The 5,000-nt window shown below is 55.7% G+C and overlaps 2 non-coding genes across 2 annotated transcripts; both read right to left on the bottom strand.

Annotated features, from left to right (window-relative positions):
* Window positions 1–84: 84 nt before the first annotated feature.
* On the bottom strand, window positions 85–239 carry LOC124583650. The gene has a single exon (XR_006974245.1). It is a non-coding gene; the product is annotated as a 5.8S ribosomal RNA (ribosomal RNA).
* Window positions 240–590: 351 nt separating this feature from the next.
* LOC124583658 lies at window positions 591–2,500 on the bottom strand. The gene has a single exon (XR_006974252.1). It is a non-coding gene; the product is annotated as a small subunit ribosomal RNA (ribosomal RNA).
* Between the last annotated feature and the right edge of the window lie 2,500 nt (window positions 2,501–5,000).

Below are 5,000 nucleotides of genomic sequence, written 5' to 3'. Positions count from 1 at the left end.
GAGGCGCGGCCGGCCCCACAGGCGGCCGCGACGCTCCCAGGTCTGCGAAGCGGGGCAAACGCCGCGCGCTTCAGTATACGTAGCCGACCCTCAGCCAGACGTGGCCCGGGAACGGAATCCATGGACCGCAATGTGCGTTCGAAACGTCGATGTTCATGTGTCCTGCAGTTCACATGTCGACGCGCAATTTGCTGCGTTCTTCATCGACCCACGAGCCGAGTGATCCACCGTCCTGGGTGATCTTTTCTTAGTTTACACTGTCTCTTTCAAGACAGTTGCATAGGCGGGACGTAGGCGTGTGGCGGCCCCTGTTCAAGCGTTCTGTGTCCAACGGCCTCACGGCCGATGGGCGTCGTACGGCTCCACACCGGAGCGGACAGGCAGTCGGGCGAAAGTCATTCAAAACCGGCGCCAGGCGCCAGGTGCCGCAGGCCAGCCGCTCCAGCGCTTCAGCGCTCGTACCACACAACATTGGCGTTAGTTTTGAGAAGCACGCGTGGTTCCGCACGCGGCGCACGGCTACTGCGAGCCGTACAGGTAGCGTGTTGCGCGACACGACACGCACATCGAAAGACATGCAGTCTAGTCGGTAATGATCCTTCCGCAGGTTCACCTACGGAAACCTTGTTACGACTTTTACTTCCTCTAAATGATCAAGTTTGGTCATCTTTCCGGTAGCATCGGCAACGACAGAGTCAATGCCGCGTACCAGTCCGAAGACCTCACTAAATCATTCAATCGGTAGTAGCGACGGGCGGTGTGTACAAAGGGCAGGGACGTAATCAACGCGAGCTTATGACTCGCGCTTACTGGGAATTCCTCGTTCATGGGGAACAATTGCAAGCCCCAATCCCTAGCACGAAGGAGGTTCAGCGGGTTACCCCGACCTTTCGGCCTAGGAAGACACGCTGATTCCTTCAGTGTAGCGCGCGTGCGGCCCAGAACATCTAAGGGCATCACAGACCTGTTATTGCTCAATCTCGTGCGGCTAGAAGCCGCCTGTCCCTCTAAGAAGAAAAGTAATCGCTGACAGCACGAAGGATGTCACGCGACTAGTTAGCAGGCTAGAGTCTCGTTCGTTATCGGAATTAACCAGACAAATCGCTCCACCAACTAAGAACGGCCATGCACCACCACCCACCGAATCAAGAAAGAGCTATCAATCTGTCAATCCTTCCGGTGTCCGGGCCTGGTGAGGTTTCCCGTGTTGAGTCAAATTAAGCCGCAGGCTCCACTCCTGGTGGTGCCCTTCCGTCAATTCCTTTAAGTTTCAGCTTTGCAACCATACTTCCCCCGGAACCCAAAAGCTTTGGTTTCCCGGAGGCTGCCCGCCGAGTCATCGGAGGAACTGCGGCGGATCGCTGGCTGGCATCGTTTATGGTTAGAACTAGGGCGGTATCTGATCGCCTTCGAACCTCTAACTTTCGTTCTTGATTAATGAAAACATACTTGGCAAATGCTTTCGCTTCTGTTCGTCTTGCGACGATCCAAGAATTTCACCTCTAACGTCGCAATACGAATGCCCCCGCCTGTCCCTATTAATCATTACCTCGGGTTCCGAAAACCAACAAAATAGAACCGAGGTCCTATTCCATTATTCCATGCACACAGTATTCAGGCGGGCTTGCCTGCTTTAAGCACTCTAATTTGTTCAAAGTAAACGTGCCGGCCCACCGAGACACTCACTCAAGAGCACCCTGGTAGGATTGCAACGGGGTCCGCCTCGGGACGCACGAGCACGCACGAGGCGCGTCGCACGCCTTCAGCTCGCCCCACCGGCAGGACGTCCCACGATACATGCCAGTTAAACACCGACGGGCGGTGAACCAACAGCGTGGGACACAAATCCAACTACGAGCTTTTTAACCGCAACAACTTTAATATACGCTATTGGAGCTGGAATTACCGCGGCTGCTGGCACCAGACTTGCCCTCCAATAGATACTCGTTAAAGGATTTAAAGTGTACTCATTCCGATTACGGGGCCTCGGATGAGTCCCGTATCGTTATTTTTCGTCACTACCTCCCCGTGCCGGGAGTGGGTAATTTGCGCGCCTGCTGCCTTCCTTGGATGTGGTAGCCGTTTCTCAGGCTCCCTCTCCGGAATCGAACCCTGATTCCCCGTTACCCGTTACAACCATGGTAGGCGCAGAACCTACCATCGACAGTTGATAAGGCAGACATTTGAAAGATGCGTCGCCGGTACGAGGACCGTGCGATCAGCCCAAAGTTATTCAGAGTCACCAAGGCAAACGGACCGGACGAGCCGACCGATTGGTTTTGATCTAATAAAAGCGTCCCTTCCATCTCTGGTCGGGACTCTGTTTGCATGTATTAGCTCTAGAATTACCACAGTTATCCAAGTAACGTGGGTACGATCTAAGGAACCATAACTGATTTAATGAGCCATTCGCGGTTTCACCTTAATGCGGCTTGTACTGAGACATGCATGGCTTAATCTTTGAGACAAGCATATGACTACTGGCAGGATCAACCAGGGAGCTGCGTCAACTAGAGCTGAGCAGCCGGCCGCCCGGGAGTGTGTCCCGGGGGCCCGCGCGAACACGCAAGCGTCCGCTCAATTATTCTGCAAACAGGAGGAGGCTGAGCTCCCCTGCACAATACACCTCGAAACCCTCTCAGGTCCCGGCGGCGCGCAGCGCCGTCCTAAGTACTTGGTCGGGTTCGAGAGAGGCGCAATCGCCCGGAGTTTGGCGAGTAGACGCTTTAGGTGCGACCACCCGTGCTCCCAACTGAGCTTGCCGCTGCCGACAGAGGCCCGGGAGCGTGCTGTCGTGGCATTGCCGGCGGGAGACAACACGCGCCACCTACGGTGGCCGGCAGCTCCAACGCCAGCGCCACAGAAGGACAAAAGCCCCACTTGGGTGCCGAAGCGAACTCTCCCAGCACAGCGCACGCGCCAACACGTCCGCACAGCTGCGATACAATCCACCTGCGAGAACCGCAGAGGCGACCGAGCAGCAGACGGCGTCGCGGCGCCGAGCGCCGGGCGGCGGCGCATCCTCAGCGCACACAGTCCTCAATCGGACCAGCACACTGCAGATGTCCACCGCGCTTCGCACCGGGCCCGCGAGGACCTACTTTGGCCGCACGGCGCCGCGTGCAGGGTGCGCCGGCGCGCAGCTGCGCCGCCTGCCGCCTCCGTCGGCCGGCGCGCCTGCCACTGGCCGCCCCCACCAGCCGGCTGTAGCGCGTGCGCCCACGCACCGCGCGGCCAGCACGCCGGAAGGCCCCCCCTCACCGGCCGGGGACGGTCCCACCCAGCCACCGCCGCGTATCGCTTCACACCCACATGCCATTCACGTTCGTGGGCATGGTGGGTATCGCTGAAACAACCGGTTGGTAGCTCAACCGATCGTCGCCATCACTGATTCACCTCTAGCGAGAACAACCGCACCACAACGGTTTACCAGTTCTTCATTTGCGTAACGTCACCAGCAAACGTAGACGTCCATCGCCATTTGCAAATTCAACGATTGTTGCATGCCTGTGTCAGGTGTCACGACACACTATGTCTGCCCACATACACGCAACAACATGTGCACGCTTCGCGAACACGTGGAAGGTGGCCCCCGTACGTATGCGATGTCCATTGCGCGAACGACTGTCAACCGGCCTCTGTCGCATGTCGCAGATGTGGAACGCAGTGCACCATGCTATCACGGTGTGTGAGAAGAGACGACTACGTCTGACAACACGCGCCACTACATCAACAGACGGCTCATGCTGATCGCCATCCACGGCATACCATACTGCAATCCAGCTCTTATAGGGAGACGACACGTAGCTGAGTGCACAATATTTGGACCGTATGGTTCGCCGTTGTTGGCGCAGTCGTGGTACGGTCACACATGTACCACGATGTATCATTCAGTACATGAGGACCAATGTGCGGTACAGTGTGTGATTTGGACGTACAACATCAGCGGACAGTTGCCACAAGCCGTACCACAACGTAGGCTGTGCTTCGCCATGCGAATGCCAATGAACAACTGCGAAGGGCATTGAGCATGTACGTCCTGCCGCCATCCGCATTACAGTGTATAGCTGCAAGGTGTTTAACATGAAGCGATACTCTGGGGACCGGGCAGTGCGAGTAGCAAACTATATTGCGGGGGTTGCAGTTAGGCAACACTACACTAATTTAACGCGTCGTATGACAATTACAGAGCAGGTTAAGGCCCAACGTGTGTTGGGTTAAGGCCCAACGTGTGTTGGGTTAAGGCCCAACGTGTGTTGGGTTAAGGCCCAACGTGTGTTGGGTTAAGGCCCAACGTGTGTTGGGTTAAGGCCCAACGTGTGTTGGGTTAAGGCCCAACGTGTGTTGGGTTAAGGCCCAACGTGTGTTGGGTTAAGGCCCAACGTGTGTTGGGTTAAGGCCCAACGTGTGTTGGGTTAAGGCCCAACGTGTGTTGGGTTAAGGCCCAACGTGTGTTGGGTTAAGGCCCAACGTGTGTTGGGTTAAGGCCCAACGTGTGTTGGGTTAAGGCCCAACGTGTGTTGGGTTAAGGCCCAACGTGTGTTGGGTTAAGGCCCAACGTGTGTTGGGTTAAGGCCCAACGTGTGTTGGGTTAAGGCCCAACGTGTGTTGGGTTAAGGCGCAACATAGGTTAGGTTAAGGCGCAACATAGGTTAGGTTAAGGCGCAACATAGGTTAGGTTAAGGCGCAACATAGGTTAGGTTAAGGCGCAACATAGGTTAGGTTAAGGCGCAACATAGGTTAGGTTACGGCGCAACATAGGTTAGGTTAAGGCGCAACATAGGTTAGGTTAAGGCGCAACATAGGTTAGGTTACGGCGCAACATAGGTTAGGTTAAGGCGCAACATAGGTTAGGTTAAGGCGCAACATAGGTTAGGTTAAGGCGCAACATAGGTTAGGTTAAGGCGCAACATAGGTTAGGTTAAGGCGCAACATAGGTTAGGTTAAGGCGCAACATAGGTTAGGTTAAGGCGCAACATAGGTTAGGTTAAGGCGCAACA

This window comes from Schistocerca americana, unplaced genomic scaffold (assembly GCF_021461395.2).
Source record: "Schistocerca americana isolate TAMUIC-IGC-003095 unplaced genomic scaffold, iqSchAmer2.1 HiC_scaffold_467, whole genome shotgun sequence".
NCBI lineage: Eukaryota > Metazoa > Arthropoda > Insecta > Orthoptera > Acrididae > Schistocerca > Schistocerca americana.
The sequence above is the reverse complement of the archived record's forward strand: the minus strand, read 5'-3'. Positions and strand labels throughout refer to the sequence as shown.